Genomic DNA, 20,212 nt, shown 5'->3' with positions numbered 1-20,212 from the left:
TCTAAACAATTTAGGTAGATTAAACGGAGAGAGATAGCCTCAGAAATGGGTAAAAGCCTGAGAACTCCCTTACTCGCAGGGGGATGGGCATCCCTGGGGAAAGAGTTGTGGTTGCATTCTTTGTTGAAATAAAGATTAATTGCTTTTACCTTTCTAACATGTTAAAATGTCGAATATAATTGAATTGAGAACATATATGTAAAAAGATGCTAAAAATTTACCATGATCCAACAACTGATATTTAACAACTCTTTTTAGCGTATTTCCTCTTAATCATTTGATATTTAATGTATGACTACACATTCAGAGGTAATCTCATCAGACATTACGCCATGTTTCTGTGTAGTGATTTTCATGTGCAGATTTGACACTGTTGAGGGCAAGGTTTATGTATTAATGTAGAAAGTATTGATTAATAGTATTTATTGGATCTAAATGCAAGAAAATTTAAAAGGGAAGATGAAATATGTTTGCTCACAATGGATGTTTTATTAGTATTCATACTTATCGAATAAAATCCAGTAATTCAGGTGATTAATTACCAGGTTTAGAATTAATGAATAATCAGTGATATTTCATGGTATTAAATAGCACTTATATTGTACATTTTGTTGATTTAAAAGTAGGTTTTTAATATTGATGCTCTCTAAATGCAACTATATTAACTATTTTTGTCTGGTGTTATAGTAAAAACATATTTGTTGTTTGTTTTTCAGGTGATCAGATGCATGAAAATATGTCATCTGCAGTGTATGAATAAGAAAATGGCTCAAGAAAGATATGCCTTTTTGCAGGGAAAATAGCTCAACAAACTCTCAACAAAGAACAGAAGGGAACTCCTTCAACTGAAAAACATCTATAAAGAGCTACAACCAGTATCATATTCAATAGTGAAAATCTACATGATGTTTCCTTACAATCAGGAATATGGCAAGAATCTCTCTGTTACTCAACGTAGTACATGAAATTCTAGCCAGTGCAATTGAGCAAACCAGCAAGATAAAGAGGTAAAGGACATCTGGTTTAAAAATGTTTTATTCACAGGTAACATGAACCTGTATCTAGAATATCTTAAGGATTTCATGAAACAATTTATGAAAACTAATAAGCTCATCAATGACTCTGCGTAAAGATCAATATATAAAAATCAAATGTATTTCTACATACTAGAAATAATCAAAACATGAAATTAACAAAGCAAGCATATACGTATAGCACTAAAAAAAAAAAAACCTGCTTAGAAATACATTTAACGAAAAAAAAAATGCAAAAGTATATACAGAAAGCTACAAAACTTTCCTGGGGGAAATTTGAACAGATTTAATTAATGGAGAACATTATGTTCATGCATTTGAAAGAGCATTATTTTTAAGATGGCGATTCCTGATCTGTTGATTTAATGCATTCTCTTTTTTTTTTTTTTTTTTTTTTTTGAGACGGAGTCTCACTCTGTCGCCCAGGCTGGAGTGCAGTGGCACGATCTCAGCTCGCTGCAAGCTCCGCTTCTCGGGTTCACGCCATTCTCCTGCCTCAGCCTCCTGAGTAGCTGGGACTACAGGCACCCGCCACCGTGCCCGGCTAATTTTTTGTATTTTTAATAGAGACGGGGTTTCACTGTGGTCTCGATCTCCTGACCTTGTGATCCGCCCGCCTCGGCCTCCCAAAGTGCTGGGATTACAGGCGTGAGCCACCGCGCCCGGCGATTTAATGCATTCTCTATTGAAGTCTGAATAGAATTTTTTCACAAAATGACAAACCAGTTGTAAAATATATATGAAAAAATAAGACACAGAAAAGTACAAAGTCTTTTTTAAAAAGTTAGAGAACTTACATTACCTGATTTCAACAGTTAGTATATAAAGGAATAGTATTAGCAGAAAACTCAGAGTAAGTAGCTCCTAAGGCCCATCTCTCTACAAAAAACAACTAATAAAAGAAAATACAAGCAGAAAGTATCAGAATCAACTCATTGGCACTCTGGAAAACAGTCAGAGGTTGACAGGAACCAACTAAATGTTAACCACAGAAAAACCACCTTAAAAATGTGCAGAACTTGGTAGTATTGTTACCTGTTCTTGTGCTACCTCACTTCCCTGCCTACCAGCGGTCTTGAAGGTGGCAGCTCATGTTCTCAGTGAGACCCTGGTCCCTGGCTCCAGAGGGAACAAAGCAGACCTTCTACGTCCAGAATTGTGTTTGTCTCTTTTAACCTGTCTGAAGACATCCTGAGGAATGGAGACAAGGTGTTTGCTTTGTTTCAACTAAACTGAAACTCTCTCAGGAAGAAAAGGAGTTATGCAGAGGGCAGGCCTTCAAAACCATGAAAGGTAAATGGACAGTCCCTCTACCATCTGGGACAGACAATTACAGTGAGGCAAACAACATGTGGAAACCTGAAAGGAGGCTCAAGTTACCCTCTTCTCCCTCTTCCAAGTGTCCTTTAGTTACATCTTGCTCTAAAAGTTGTCCTAAATTTCATTCCTGCTCTACAACTGGCCTCAGTGTCTTACCCTGCCTTACGCTCCTTGGCTGAAGTCTTTCTTTCAATGAGGCAAAAATCAAGCTGGGGCAGACCTGTATGAATTCATCACTGCTAACATTGCCTTCACATTTCTAAGAGGCTCAGTAAGAATTAAGCTTCATTTTGTGTGTGGCAGCAGGGACCAGATACAACAAACTCGTTCTTTGCCTTGAACAGGATAACTTCACATGCTCATGCCACTGTAACCTTTGAAATTTCTCTGGGATGAGAGGCCACTGAATCTTTCTGGGATTTATTTCCCACCTTTTGACACACAAATGTCTGTTCAAATGTGTAGTTTTCTACTTCCTGATCACTAACAATCAGCATATCATCGATTTAATGAACCAGTGTGATGTCTCATGGAAGGGAAAGGGGATCAAGGTCCCCGCTGACTAAATTATAACATAGCTTATCTAAGAAGCTAAGATACTTCTGAAATGACAGTGAAGGTATTTTGCTCTCCTTGCCAGCTGAAAGTAAACTGCTTTGGTGGTCTTCATTAACAGGTACAGAACAAACAGCTGTCAACCTGAAAGAATCCAAAGGGTCAGAATCCAGTTTTGAATAGTTTATTCAAAGGAAAATCTAGGAATAGCCATCCAGAGAAGAGACTCCAAAGAAATGGAATCAATTCTCAGACATTTAAAGTTATAGTCTTGCTTATATCGGCAGGAAATCAAGTTTAGTAGGATTATAACATTTTATTCAAGGCTGGTTTATGAGTTACAATGATTTAATTAGTTATAGTTTGCTTTCTTTCTCATACAGCTTGTTTTTATTTCCATTTCAATTTAAAAGAGTATATTTAACATTTCATCTTAATATATTGCAATAGTCATGAATTGTTTTTTGTGTGAAAGGTAAGAGGGAAATTAATCCATAATGAAGATCGACAGTGAAGAGAGACATAGTCTTCCTTTGTGATCTTTAGTCATTTACAACATTTTATAAAACAATGTAGGTAAAGAAGAATCTAATCTATAAAGAGAAACATAGGTTATAGATAGCTGTCTAGGTTACAACTGCCTGATATGAGTCTCCCCTAATCACATTTCCCCAAGGCTGAAAATATTTTAAAGTTTCAACAGCTTAAATTTTGAATTACTGATTTCCACACAGCATTTGCCAGATCAATAGCAGCATACAAGGTTACAGGAGAGGTGTTAATTTGCTCAAGTAATGAAAACACATCTGCAACAGCAACTGCAATTTGAACATTTACAATAATCCACTGTCCCCTTCTCCAAGATCCATTTGTTTTCTGCATATGCCAAATACATGACTCGAATAAGGCTCTATGGAAATCGCCACGCCTGCATCTTTCATGTCTGTGATGGTGGCACTAATCTTTGCAATACCTCCAGAAATGCTTTATTGCTTTCAGTTTATTATATGTTGGGGTAGAGGCAATTATATTGGCTTACACTTAAAGTTTTCTACTATAACTCTCAATATGCAGGTCAGGGAACCAATGTATGGATTCTGCCAGTTGCCAAGTATGTCTAATCCAATTTTACATTCTAGAACAGGAAAAATAACGTAGAATGGGTTCATGGATACATTGGTCCACTGTGAGATAGAGTTGAGCAAAAATTCCATAATCACCATAATTTCTCAACTCTGGTATACTACAGTAACATTCTGGGTATTCAGGAAAGAGTGTGTCATTTCATTTCCAGTCTCCAGTAATCTCCAAAATGTTTGATTATTTCCCCTTTTCCATTGCATCATTACCTGCAAACATCCATAGGTCCATTTGGAAAAGGATGGTAAAAATAAATAAATAAATAAATAAATAAATAAATAAAAACAAGCAGTACACATTTTCGTGGTGTAGAAGTGTCCTGAAAATTGGTTCATATTTTAGAATTGATTGATGGGTCATGAATATCTTTTTTGGTAGATATTAGACCTCTATTCACTAAACCTGTAACTTTCCCTTTTACACAGATCAAATAAGACTTTAATAGACTGTCCATCTATTAATTTTCTAATTACACTAAGTACACTGTGATTAACTAGCCCATACCATAAGTCACTGCAAGTCAAAGTTTTCTGATTACTCCTCAGTTTCTGCTGTCCATTAACCATGCCCATTGTCTTTGGCAATTAACTGCAGTCATGAGACCACTGCTGCCCTGGACTATCATTATTTCCATTGCATCTTGAGGTCACAGTTTGACAACAGAAGTATCTACTCTAATTTCTGACCTACAAATAAGAACATTCAAGACTTCCCTTACAAATTTATTTCCCATGGTCAAGGTGAAAGGTGTGTCATAGGGGTGTTCCAGGGTAATTGAGCAAATCAGTATGATAAATCCATTATAAAATTGCAATATCTCTACTCTCTCCCTTCTTGTACATTGTACCAAAGTACTTTTAGCATTTCAATTTCCTTTAGTGTGGAACATGTTTGCTCTTTCAACCCCTCAAGGTAAAACATCAAATCTAGAAACTCTACTTAGGGTCTCATGTCAATAAATTCAGCCTGACTTAATTTTACACTCTTTCCTCCTTGAATCGACATTCTTAAGATTCATTCCCAAACATATTTCTCAGATCTTATTCTGTATATATTTTTAAAAATATTTAGTTATTTGGGTGAGTAGTGTATTTCCTCATGGATTCACTTTGCATCTTACTCTTTGGGGCCTGCCGAGACTTGAATTAGCTTTACATCTAAAATCACAGAGAGGTGGTAGAAACAGGTACTGAGAAGGATCAGCGGTGGCTGATAAGGCAACTACCTCATGGGATGGGCTAACCCACTCAAGCAAGGAAAGAATGGCTGCTTTTAATGGCAAAAACACTTAGAAGAGTTCATGGGTCCTTCATCAGGATCTTCCTACATCTCCTATTTCAATTTTCATAATCCCATTTCTTCTCAATCAATGCCTTCACTTTAACAGAATCTACCCTGTGGGGTTAGGATAGGAATTCAATTTCCATTGTAATTCAGCTATTCACCAAATGAAACTATTAATTTTGTTTTCAGAACTGTCTATGGTACAGGCACATGAGATAAAGGCTCTTGTTGCATTTACTTTCTCTGGAAGCCTCTACTGCCCCCACTGAAGCACTTTGGGTGATAGCCAGCTGCCAGAGCTGGTGAATTCACCAGGGACTCTGCCACCACATTACAGTAGGTTTCCCACATGCAGCACCCATGCCATAGCTGCCAAAGACTGTTGCTGAGAGTTTCTTGCTACTGCACATCACCATTGCCCCTCTGGAGTACATTTGCTTATAGAACCATCACCATCCCCACTGGAGCACTTCTTGCCCACAGTGCTGCTGCGGAATGCTTTCCTCCCATGGCCTCTGCTGCCCACGACAGAGCATTGTTACCAACAGTCTGAGAGTACCATGGCCCCTCTAACCCAGCTAGTGCTCAACCTCAAGGGACCAGAGAACAAAGATAAAGGCCCAGTCCCTGCCACTCAGAGCACAAAGCTCGAGTGTGGAGCTGAGCCTTGGCCCTCTAAAAGAATCTAGAGGCTGATTCATTTAACTGTACCCAATGTGTACCATAATCAAACCCTCAAGGGCAATCAAGAACATAATAAAAACACAAAAGCCCAATCCAAAGGATAGCAATTCCAAAAGATAAAGGAACATCTTCCCTCACAGATGAGAAAGAACCAGTATAAGGACCTCTGGCAACTCTGAAAGCCAGAGTGTCTTCTTACCTGCAAACTATCACACTAGCCTCCAAGCAATGGGGCCTACATATTGCAGATATTAAATAATTAAATAACGCATACTTATATTTAAAAATTTAAAAAGGTAGTTCACAGAAAAAATTGTTTTATAATTCATAGAAATAAATAAGTAGTTCTCACATTTTAATGATTGTTATAATATGTAAATTACATTTAAACTGTGCATTTTGATAAAATTTGATGTATAGGCGCTCCTGTGATACCATTACCACCAATTAATCAAGATAATTTAAAGGCGTATTGGCAAAGATGTAGAGCAACTGGAACTCTTATGCACTAAAGCTTGGAATTTAAAATAAACGATCACTTTCAAAAACAATTTGGAGATTCTTAAAATATTAAACATACACAAAACCGTATGACTCAGCCATTCTGCACTTAGATATTTACCTAAGATAAATGAAAGTCTATGTCATTAAAGAAAATTTGCATATAATTTGTTCATAATAACCCCAAAATTGAAATAAATTACATGTCAATCAACGGGTAAATGAATAGATAAATGATGTTATATTCATAAAATGGAAAACCATTCTACAATAAAAAGGTGTAAACTCTTGATACAAGTAGCCACGTGGCTATATCACAAAATAACTGAAGTAAAAACATTAAATAAAAGAGTCCATACTGCATTAACCAAATTATAGCGAACATACAAAGAAGAGCTAGTATCAATACTACCAAAATTATTCCAAAAAATTGAGGAAGAGAGACTCCTTGCTACTCCATTCTACGAATCCAGCATTATTCTAATGCCAAAACCTGGCAGAGACACAACAAAAAGAGAAAACTGAAGTTTTCTCTTTGTCTCCAATGTCTCCGATGAACATAAACGTCAAATTCCTGAACACAATTCTAGCAAACCAAATTCAGCAACACATCAAAAAGTTAATCATAATCAAGTGGGCTTTCATCCTAAGATGCAACGGTGGTTGTGCATACCCAAATCAATAAATGGGATTCATAAAATATAAAAAATAAACACGATCATCTTCACAGAGGCAGAAAAGACTTTTGATAAAATTCAGTATCCTTTCATGTTAAAAACACTAAACAAAATAGTTCTCAAATAAAAATACCTCAAAATAATAAGTACCATCTATAACAAACCCACAGCCAACATCATAGTGGATAGGCTAAAGCTGTAATCATTTCCATTGAAAACTGGAACAAGACAAGGATGCCCACTTTCACCACTTCCATTCAAGATAGTACTGGAATTCCTAGCCAGAGCAATCGGGTAAGAGAAAGAAAGAGAAGGCATTTAAAAAGGAAGCGAGGAAGTCAAAATATCTCTCTTCATGGATGATGATTCTATACCTAGAAAACCTAATAGACTCTGCCAGAACACTCTTAGATCTGATAAACAAGTTTAGTAAAGTTTCAGAATAAAAAGTCAATTTACAGAAATCAGTTGCATTTCTATACACCAATAAAATTTAAGCTGAGAGCCAAATCAAGAAAGCAAACCCATTTACAATTGCCACAAAAATAATAAAACAGCTAGGAATACAGCTTTCTAAGGAAGTGAAAGATTTCTGACCAGAATCACGAACGACTAAGGAAAGAAATCAGAGATGACATAAACAAATAGAAAAACATTCCATGCTCATGGATAGGAAGAATCAATATTTAGAAAATGACTGTGCTGCCCAAAGCAATTTACAGATTCAATACTATTTCTATCAAGCAACCAATGTCATTTTTCACATAATTTTTTTTAAAAAAAACTATACTGAAATTCATATGAAACCAAAAAGGAACGCAAATTGCCAAAGCAATCCAAAGCAATAAGAATGAAGCCAGAGACATCTCACTATCCAATTTCAGTCTATATTACAAAGCTATAGAAACAAAACAGCATGGTGTTGGTATAGAAAGAAACACATAGACCAATGGAACATAATAGAGAACCTAGAAATAAAGCTACAAATCTAAAACCACCTGATTTTCAATAAAGTTAACAATTACAAACAGTAGGAAAAGGACTCCATTTTCAATAAATGGTTCTGGGAAAACTGGCTAGCCACATGCAAAAAATCTGAATCTGAGACCATTTCTTTCACCATATACAAAAAATAACTCAATATGGATTTAAGGCTTAAATTTAAGATCTAAAACAATAAAAGCTCTAGAAGAAAACCTAGCAAATATCATTTTGGAATTGGCCCTGGGAAATAATTTTTGACTACCCAAAAGCAATTGGAATAGAAACAAAAATTGACAAGTGGGAACTAATTAAACAGCTTCTGCATGGCAAAAGAGCTAACAACAGAGTAAACATACAACCTACAGAATGGGAGAAAATATTCACTGTCTATGTATCTGATAAAGATCTAATATCCATAAGAAACTTAAACAATTATATAACCTAAAAGCAAATAACCTCATTCAAACATGGGGAAAATACATGAGCAGACACTTCTCAATGAAAGAAATACATGTGGCCAACAAATATGTGAAAACATACCCATTATCGCTACTCATTAGAGAAATGCAAATCAAAACCACAATAAGATACTATCTTTGGTCAGAATGTAAATTAGTTCAGCCATTGTGCAAAATATTTGGGAAATTTCTCAAATAAGCTAATTAGAACTACCATTTAATCCAGCAATCCTGTTACTGGGTATACCCAAGGAAAAATAGATTATTATGCCAAAAAGACACATGTACACATATGTTCAACCTGGCACTATTCACAAGAACAATGACATGGGATAAACCAATTTGCCAATCAATAGTAGACTGGACAAAGAAGATCTGATACGTGTACATCATGGAATACTACACAGCCATAAAAAAGAACAAAATCATGTCCTTTGCAGCACATGGAAGCAGCTGGAGGCCATTATCCTAAGCAAACTAATGCAGGAACAGAAAATTAAATGTTGTATGTGATCACTAAAACATGAGACCTAAACACTGAATACACATGGATACAAAATGGGAACAACAGACACTGGGGACTGTCTCCTTGAGAGGAGAGGGTAATGGGGGTATGGGTTGGAAGGCTACCTATCTGTTACTGTGTTCTCTACCTGAGTGATGGGATCATTCATACTCTAAGCTTCAGTGACATTCAATTTACCCATGTAACAAACCTGCCCATCTATCCCCAGAATCTAAAAGTAGAAATAGAACAAAAACTATATATACACACACATATATATGATATATCATATCATATATGTGTAATATGTATGTATATATCATATGTGTCACATATATGTATATATGTTATATATGTCATATATATGTCATATGTCATATATATATATGTAAAAACAGTTGAAGCAGAAGCAGTGATGAAGAAACACCATAGGGTGGGAGTGGATCCATGACCATGAGGTCCACTGATGTAGCATATATTATACCATCCAGAAGACTGGAGCATTTACCCAGAGGTTAATACTGTTGTCATGGTTCAGCCAGGGAAACGTTAACATGGAAAACAGCATGCATAGGTCAAATAGAAAATCCAGTATCCATTGTATTAGTCTGTGAACCTGATATTTAAAATTTAGTAATAAAAGTAAGGATTATAAGGCAAAATTGCCAAGCTAAAAGAAAAAACTTTTTTTCCATTAGCTATCCCAACCATATTTACATTGATTGTTTCTTTGATTCATATTATTTCAACTCAGCTTCAATATATGCTTCATACTGTTAATTTATGTTAATGAATTACCAGTTACAGTGATTGCTGAGGGGCAAAGTTTAATGGGATGATGTGTAACTTTAAAATTTACACTTTATATATATATATATATATATATAACTTTCACAGAATTTTTCCACAACTATGCATAGATAAAATAATTTTCTCTGTTTGGAAATTCTAATAACATCACTACTTTCATGGAGGTGCATGTTGGGCTAAAAGTATTTGATGAACTTAAAAAAGTATACACAAGAAGTGGTTGCCTTTAAGCTTCACCATCCAGCAATGGTCAGGCTAAGCACATGTTGAATTATAAAATAGTCCTTAAACTAAATGAAGTATATTCCAATACTTAGAGAAATTTTACTGTTATGTTACAATGAAGAGATTTATTCTGAGAAAATTCTATTTACCGTTATGTGATTAAACACAATGCTATGTTCTTGGAATGCATACAGATGCTGACAATAAAGAATATTAATTTATAAAACTGGAAAGTATGTTATAAAAACTGTTTTGGCTTGGCGCAGTGGCTCACGCCTGTAATCCCAGCACTTTGGGATGCCGAGGTGGGAGGATCACGAGGTCAGGAGTTCAAGACCAGGCTGGCCAAGATGGTGAAACCCTGTCTCTAGTAAAAATACAAAAAAAGTTTGCCGGGCGTGGTGGTAGGCGTCTGTCATCCCAGCAACTCTGGAAGCTGAGGCAGAGAATTGCTTGAACCTGGGAGGCAGAGGTTGCATCTTATATTAAATAACAAAAGTTTGAAAATATTATTGAAATATTTATTGATTATAACTTGATAATATACAATGTCAAATCCTTCTAGACCATTAATAAGTATATAAGATTTGTTCACATAAAGTGTCTTAGGAAATTTGTTTAAACTAAAATAGGATGTACCAAATGCCAAAGTTTAGAGACATGGATGACAAAATTTAGTTAAAAAAAATAAATTAGATATGTGTCAAATAAATAAGGCCCAAATGTATACAGCCCTAGATCACTAAGCTTATTTGGTTGCTTTATTTAATGTTTATAAATAAATCAACTGTTTTATTACTTTTCTTGATTTTTGAATGTTAAAAAATGAAATAAAACTTGTAATGAAATATTTCTACATGAAAACAGCATAACTCTAATCTGTCAATGAAGAAAAACTGTTGAAGCTTATACTATTGTACTGTTAAAGGTCAACTCCAAATCCCAGTTCAATTGACTACAGTTTAGAGATCCAACTCTGCATGAGTGAGTGAGCTGAGAACTCTACACCAAAGGGAATCATCTTTCTAGAAGTGAAATCAAGGAATATTTGACAGAGCAGAATAAAATATTTTTTGTTCTTTATTTAAGGAAAAAACAAAACCTATTCTAATAGACATTTTCACAGGAAAATATAATATGTTGTAAAATATTTTCAGTTTGTGTCTCATACAACAACATTTTAAAATGAAATAGTAATAATGCATAAACAATCATTTTAAAATCATTTGACCTTTAATTGTATATGAACTTTTTAATTTGTTTCCAGTTTTTATTTTGTAAATTTCACACTAATATTTTAAACATATTCTAGTTATAAACAAAAGAAATGTTGAAAAACAAAATATGAATTCTTAGTGAATTTTGAATATAATATAAATGTCTATCTACTTCATGTTAAAGAAATACATATTACATCTACTTCATGTTAAAGAAGTAGAGAGACATTTATAAAGAAATCTATATAAACTCACCAAAGCAATTATTTTAAAGTTAGAAAAATACAGTATATTGGAATATTATGCATACTTCAAAACAGATATACATTATGAATGTTTAAAATTAGCCATTCACAGCTTGTGAAATTTTGGAGTTCACTTTGAAAAAAAATCCATAGCTGTGCTTTGTGTTTACCTTACATTAAATAATGAAAATTTGAAAATATTATTGAAATATTTATTAATTGTAACTTGGTAATATACAATGTCAAGTCCTTCTAGACCATTAATAAGAATATAAGATTTGCTCACATAAAGTATCATAGGAAATTTGTTTAAATATTCACCAATTAGAAATTTGGTTACATGCTGTGAGACAGATTTTTTATTAAAGATTTAGCTTGGACAGCTTTATGTAAACCCCACAGATGACACATGGCTCGTAAGTCCTCAGACACTGTTATTGACTTTGTCTGTTCCCTGTGACTGACATGTCAACTTTTATTTCTGAATCTGAAAATCCCTGATGCATCTATGTTTTCTGTGATTCCTGACACCCTCGCTCAAAGATGAAACAGAATTTTGGACAAGTTTTGACTTACTGAAATTTGAAGTTGGAAGGGATCAGTAAACTTTCCTATTTATAAATCTATAGATAGGAAATAAGAAGTTCAGAACTTTTAAGTGGCTAAATTTTTCTAAGGTCAAACTGACTTAAAAAACTAGGATGTATCTAACTGCTAGTTTCTACTTTCACATTACCTTTTTTATTTTTTTCCTGAGAGTAAGAAAAGAAGTAAGTTATGTGAACAGTAGTGTATATTTTTAAATACTACCACTCATATCTTTCTCTATTCACTGGCATCGCTGCACTGCTAGTAGTTAGTTCAGCATCAAGAGTGAGGCCAAAAATAGTCTGAATATAGAACTGGAGCTTTGTTCTCCTCTGTGTCAGGAAAGTCACTTCAGCAAAGCTGAGAAATCAGTTATTATGTGCTAAGTGTTCACAGCTGGCAAGTGAAGTATGTGAGATAAACAAAAAAGTATAAAGAGGCAACATCATAGGCTTTGAAGAATTTATGTTTGGACTATAAAAATAAAAGATAACAACTAAAATATAAATAGACAAAGATATGTCAGTGTGAGTGTGTCCAGAAACTAAAAAGGTGCCTGAGGAATGATGCAGGCATGTTTAAACAAGATACAAGCCAACTTGTGTAGGATGTACTTACAAAATATGGGACAATTTGAATATCAACACATGTAATAGTAATAGCAGACTATAACTTAATAAATAAAGTAGAATTCATGAGGTTAAACTGATATAAATAAATATATGAGTAAATGTGAGAGAAAAAATAGTTCTTCCTTAATGTGGAATGCCAGGTAGTAAATGTGTAAGAACTGATAAAATTAAAGAGTCACTATTTGGCAACAATCACAGTTACAATTGACCAGAGAAAAATCATCAATTGATGTTATAGTTATTGGGTGAAAAAGTAATGAGAAATCGGACTATAGTATCAAAGAATCTTTCCACAAAAGACTTATTAATTAGATACATTAGTTAGATACATTGATTCAAAAATAGCAACAGAAGAAATTTGGCAGATGCCACTTTAACCATAAGACCAAAATTAACATCACTAGTAATGAAATAAATCAAAATCTTGTAGCACCTGGTAAGACATAATGAGAATATAGTATCGCTTCTGTGATATTTTTGTCCTTAATGTTTAACTACAATCTAAGCAGGGGAGGAAGAAGAGAAGTATCAGATAACCATAAAGATACTCAACAAAATGGAAGCCTAAAGTTTTTAAAAATACTATGATCATCAAAGATAAGACTGAGGAATCGTTGTAGATTGAAGGTGACTAAGAAGATATGATGAATAAATATTAGGTGTGGTTCTGGGTGTTTTAGCTGAGTTCTTTATTGGAATAGTGGGTAAAATGTGAATACGTTTACAGATTAGATGGGTAGTATTATTATGAATATTAATTTCCTAAATTTTATGGTTATATTATACTTTTGGAATTATTCTGGCTAACTATTGATCTTTTTGAAGAAACAAAGAAGGAAAAAAGAGACACATGAAAAAAAAGAGGAAAGTAAAATTGTGACTCTAAACAAGTGTAGGTGGAGACTAAAGAGCCGTTGTAGGGTAGAGAGCTGATCTTCCCAGCAGAGACCTAGAGAACCTTAGGGCAAGAGGGAATCATGACTGCAGGACCTCAACTTACATTTAATTGATCCAGAAAAAATATGTTATGTCTGCTTATTCTTCTACCCATTTATCAATCATCCTTAGAGAGGAAAAATATGATAAAGCAAATGTGGTAAAATGTTAGCAATAGGAAAGAAGGGATTTAGAATATTTTAGTGTTTTCTGTCTTAATCTTGCAAATTTTCTTCTAAGTTTTAAGTTATTTCAAATTAAAAAGGTAAGACAATAATGAAAATGACATGTTTGATGTTATAAAATGTTTCTGACTAGCAATTATTAGTTTAATCTGATCTATTAACACAATTTATTTCATATAAATGTTTCCTAATATTGCACCATATTTCCATTACTTACTAAGTAATATGGCATGATGTTTGGCTTTAATATTTGATTTCAGATTTTTGAGTCTTGGTTTTCAATTGATACTGTATAAATTGGTGGGGTGGGGAGAGGGCACTACAAGGAGAAGCTATACCCACCTGGTTTACTATGAAAATCACAATGGCTTATAGACTTGGGAGAGGAACTTATACCCATTTTATGAATCTCACTGGAAAGAGGTCCTTTTATTTGGATGATATGTCAGGTGAGTAAATGCAAAAGGAGTCTGATGGAAATCCATAACTCCATAAGTAGATACATATTATTTTAAACTAATTAATTACAAGATAAAAAGTCTGCTGTCCAAGAGAAGAATACATACAAAATAACATACAACACCTAACTTAATTTGGTAAGGCTGAGCATTTCAACTTCATTCAATGCTGTTTGAACATTCCTCATAAGGGAAGTTCATTTATTGACAGCCATTGTTTATTTATTTGTGGACTTTAGAGTCAACTCTTAATTGCTTCCAGTTTGTTTGAAGATGAATTTATGTTTTAATTGGGAATAGAGATTACATTAAGCCACTCTAAATATTTGTAACAGTGAGTGAGTAGTCCATATATCTCATGGATAGTTTATTAATATGACATTTTCTCACTGTTCTTTCCTAGTTACTGTAAATTTAGAGCCCTAAGGTTTCCAGGTCTCCTGTGGGAAGATCAGCTCTCTACCCTACAGCAGCTCTCTACTCTGTACATACATCTGTTTAGAATCACAATTTTGTTTTCTTCTTTTTTTCTTCATCTCTCTTTTTTACTTCTTTCATTCTTCTTTTATTCCTATAAACAGATTCCAATTATTTTATATTTTCCAGAAATCCCTCAAAATCATCATCTGTAGAAAACATTTCTAATAATTATTTATATCTGTATCTGTATTATACCAAGGCTATATTTACATTTATCTATCTATATGTCTTTTCAAAGTCAATTGGCAGTCAGGGAGATGAAGTAAGATGGCTGAATGAAATCTCCCCTGATCATCTCCCTCAAAGAAATACCAAATTGAACAAGTATCCACACAAGAAAATACCTCTACAAGAACCAAAAATTAAGTGGGTGATCACAGTATCTGGTTTTATTAGGTTGGTGCAAAAGTAATTGTGGTTTCAGACTATGAATTTTAAATCATTATAACTAGGTTCAAACACATCTTTATTAATCAAAACAGGAACTATTACAATCAACACATGTTGCTAATGAAAAAAAAGTTTGTTTATTCCCAAAGCATAAAAATCTGTGCTTTGGGTTTCAGTGAACTCTTGGAAACCATTTTCTGCATCCTGCTGGCTGTGGAAGCATTTTCCCTGCAAAAAGTTGTCTACATGCTTGAAGAAGTGGTAGTGATTGGCAAGAAGTCAGATGAATATGGGAGATGAAGCAAAACTTTGTAGCCCAATTTGTTCAACTTTTGAAGTATTGGTTGTGCAACACATGGTTGGGTGTTGTTGTGGAGAAGCATTGGGCCCTTTCTGTTGACCAATGCTGGCATCAGGCATTGCAGTTGTCAGTTCATCTCAGATATAATGGTTTCCCTGGGATTCAGAAAACTGCAGTGGATCAGACCGGCAGCAGACCACCAAACAATGACCATGACCTTTTTGTGGTATAAGTTTTACTTTGGGAAGTGCTTTGGAACTTCTTCTCAGTCCAACCACTGAGCAGGTCATTGCCAGTTGTTGTATAAACCCACGTTTTGTCGCACGTCAAAATCAGATAGATAAATTGCTTGTTGTTTCATAAAATAAGAGAAGAAAACACTTCAAAACAATGATTTTTACAATTTTCACTCAGCTCATGAGGCTTCCACTTATTGAGCTTTTTCACCTTTCCAATTTACTTCAAATGCCAAGCAACCATAGAATGGTCAATATTGAGTTCTCTGGTAACCACTCATGTAGTTGTAAGAGGATCAACTTCAATGATTGCTCTCAACTGGTCATTGTCAACTTCCAATGGCTGGTCACTACACTTCTCATCTTCAAGGCTCTTGTCTCCTTTGCGAAACTTCTTGAACCATCACTGCACTGTATGTTCATTAGCTGTTCCTGGGCCAAATGTGTTGTTGATGTTGAGAGTAGTCTCTGCTACTTTATGACCCATTCTGAACTCAAATAAGAAAATAGCCTGACTTTGCTTTTTGTCTCACATCATTTACATGGTTTACAATAAACATAAAATAAACAGCAAATAATAAGTCATTAGCAAATAAATAAATAAATAAAGCAAGAAGTGCCCATTAAGATGATGTATAACATAAACACATTTACTTACATATGTATTCCAACATCAAATTCCAACAATGCAAAAAGTGCAATACTTTTGCACTCGCCTTATAGCATCATCTCAAGGAAAAAGGCAGTGAAGAGCACAGAAAAGACAATTTCAAATTTTCTACGACCACCTCTCTCCCATTCTCCAAAAGTTCCACTCAGCAGGGGAAGAGAATCAGTGTGCTTGGGGAAGAGAGAGTGAAGTGATTATGGGACTTTGCAATGGAACTCAGTACCGCTCAGTCACAAAAGAAAGCAACACAGGGTAGGATTCAGCCACTGGCCACAGAGGGAGCATTTAAACTAACCCTAACCAGAGGGGTATCATCCATCCTAGAGGTTGGAACCTGAGTTCCAGCTAACCTCACCACAGTAGGCTCAAGTACACTGGTTTTTAAAATTTAGATGTAGGAGTTTCTTACATATTTTGGAGTTTTTACCCTTTTGAGTTTATAACTATTTTCTCCAATTCTATACATAGTCTTTCACTCTGTTTATTATTCTTTTACTCTGCAGAACTTTTTAGTGTGATGTAGTCCCACTTCTTTGTTTTCGCTTTTGTTGCCTATGCTTTTGACACCTAGCCAAGAAATGATTGTCAAGTTCAACGTCATGATTCTTTCTTCTCATGTTTTCTTTTAGAAATTTTAGAGTTTTAGGTCTTATGTTAAAGTTTTTATGGAGTTGATTTTTGTGTGTGGTAAGATAAAAGTCCAATTTTATTCTTTAGAATATGGATATACAGTCTTCACAATAGTATTTGAAGAAACTGTCCTATATTTATTATTATTTTTACCATTGTTAAAAAATCAATTAACTGTATATGTATGAACTTATTTCTAGTCTCTCTATTCTGTTACATTACTCTGTCTTTATGCCAGTACCATATTAATTCAATTACTGTAGTTATGTAATATGTTTTGGAATCAGGAAGTATGAGGAGAATCTGGGGCTTGATAATTTTCCTGATCCTGTTATGCTGAGTTGGCAGTATGAGCAATGGCTGATGAGTGCATACTGGTAAATCATCACCTTGGCTCTCAGCAGTTCCCAATATGGGCCCTTTTCTGTTAGCTCTCAGATTCAGGCAAGACAGAAACCAGTCCCTTGATCAGTCTCCCGAGAGTCAAAATATTGAACTTACTGTCCCGTTATCTCCTTCCCTCCCCAAGAAGACTCTGAGAGCCAGGAGTTTTCACCCAATTTGGCAATTGCCAAACAATTGGCAATTGTTTGGCAATGTACTGAGGGGAAAGTTATAGTGAGATAATTTTACAAATTTTCCTACCAGTTTTGGTGGTTGGTTTCACACTTGCTCATAGAGCATGAGCCTCTTAATTGGTCTCTGAATTTCTAATACATAGAATATTCTGTATATTACTAAACTGGTGTGCCTGCGGGATAAGGCAACCCAGGGCTTCGTAATTCTCCATGTTGGTGATATCACTGACAAATTTTACTAGTGAGGAAAATGAATTGCAGAGCAACCAATGTACTTTACCAATGCCACATAGGCATAAAATATCCAAGATTTAATGGAAGCAAAAGGTTTTTCCCTCTTTTTTCTCTACATCTTTGGGGTGTTGAGTTGCTTCTATCTCTACTCATATGCCTTGTCTATGACACTATAAAATGAAAAACCTGTGTTCACAGTTCATCCTTTAGTCACATGAAAATAACAAATTTAATTGAGCAACGTGCATATTTAGTCCATAATCTGTAATTATCTTCATTTACTGATATAATTTGAAAGTTCTTAGAACTTAGAAAATTAGACCAACTCCTCTTAAGAATTGTTCTGCCATTCCTGAAAGATATAACGAAGATGAAGAAAAACGTTTTCATCCTTTGATCAATAATTATAATTTTAAAATTATATTTATTTAAACTGCACCCTGACTCCTACAGAATTCCTAAGAAGATTGCTAATCTAGCAAATAAAAATCAATGATTTTTTTCAAATTTCATGTTCATATCTTCATGATTACAAGTCCCTATTTTTCACTGTTTGATTTCTTAATAGCATATATTTAATTCAACTTTATTTTTGGTTCAAATATTTTGCATTTACTCTGTGACTTCTTTGCACTGCATCTTCAAGTACTTGTGGTCATAAGTACCCAGTGATGGCATTCAGAATCAAGTCAATGCATTTAGGCATGTAACCAGTAAGGAAAAGTGCCTCTTCACTTAAAAACAGACCTTTCTTCATAGTCTGATGAATGTTTATAAATTTTATGGAGGCAATTGTGTCTATTTAGTTTGATAGATGATTATTCAAATGAGGCATGAAGAAATAAAAAAATGTAGATGAAATTCACAAGGTCATAGACTTGTGAAATATGGTGAACTTGATTAAAGGTGACAGGTTTCTTAAAGAATGTATGCATGAATCATGTATCATTTCTAATAATTTACAAAAAGACTGCAAATTCATGTGGAGCTTCATTAATTATGACAGATAAAATATAGCTACAAATGCAAAATGGGAGATCTGTGAATGTGTTACAAAATACAAGGGTTGTATAAGTTGCCACTATGTTAACTAAATAATAAAGTTTTAGCATCCCTAAATCACTGTTGAGCACTAACATGACCACCCCAAGAAGAAAATTCAACACGTAAGTAAGTACCACAAACTTCATGCACAAAATTACTTAAAATGTTATATAAAATTACCTTCAGGGTATGTATATAAGTTGTTTATAAAATATAAATGAATTTTATGTTTAGATTTGGGTCTTATTATGTACAGGCAAATATTGCAAACATTTTTGAAATCCAAAGCACTTTTGGTTCTAAGCATTTTGAATAAGGGACACAACGCACACACCTTTGTGCTCATTAAACAACAGTAAACAAACCGTCCTATTATCCAAAAATACACGAGGACAGAAATTCAAGTCCAGTCTGCCCAAGGCAGTGAAACCCTGTCTCTGTTAAAAATACAAAAATTAGCTGGGCTCAGCGGCAGGCGCCTGTAATCCCAGCTACTCAGGAGAATCGCTTGAACCTGGGGGACGGAGGTTGCAGCGAGCTGAGATCATGCCACTGCCTTCCAGCCTGGGCAGCAGAGTAAGGCTCTGTTTCAAAAAAAAAAAAAAAATGTTTTTGGTTGTTGCTTTTGTTTGGCAGATTAAAATTTGTTGTTGTTTTGAGGAGCTATTATAAAAGCAGTATCACAATTTTTTTTTTGTTTTTTGTTTTTTGGTTTTCTGATGCTACAGAAATGTTTCTACGCTCTGAGAACCCTTTGTGCATGGATGTTAGGCTTTTTTACTCAAGAACACTGATGACAATGGGCAAGTACAGCTATTCTTCTAGGGCATTTATAGATCTCATTGATTCTTCTTGGGGGCAAATAAAAACTCAGTTATCTTCCAAATCTTGAGGGTATTTTGTCCTTTACAAATTTATTTATTTTAATAATTCCATCAGTATTTGTTTTTTAAACAGCTTTATTAAGGTATAATTGATATATAAAGAACTACACATTTTATTGTGTATAATTTGATGGGTTTGGATATATACAAATATCTTTGATACCATTACCAAAATCAAGGTAATTGCGTCCACAAAAAAAAAAAAAAAAAAAAAATGCACTCAAAATATGTATGTTATGGTTCCTCCTATGTTGTTCTTCCTTGACTTAGTTTATTGCACTAAATAAAAATGTATGCACCCTGTGTGTCTCATCTACAAATTGACAT

General features: G+C 34.3%; 1 long non-coding RNA gene across 1 annotated transcript in view; it reads left to right on the top strand.

The window, feature by feature from the left end:
* LOC112629701 overlaps positions 1–20,212 on the top strand; it is a 112,831-nt gene that overhangs the window by 56,607 nt on the left and 36,012 nt on the right. The window lies entirely within an intron of this gene.

Source organism: Theropithecus gelada, chromosome 8, assembly GCF_003255815.1.
Source record: "Theropithecus gelada isolate Dixy chromosome 8, Tgel_1.0, whole genome shotgun sequence".
Lineage (NCBI taxonomy): Eukaryota > Metazoa > Chordata > Mammalia > Primates > Cercopithecidae > Theropithecus > Theropithecus gelada.
Note: the sequence above shows the minus strand (reverse complement) of the source record. Positions and strands in the feature narration are given on the sequence as shown.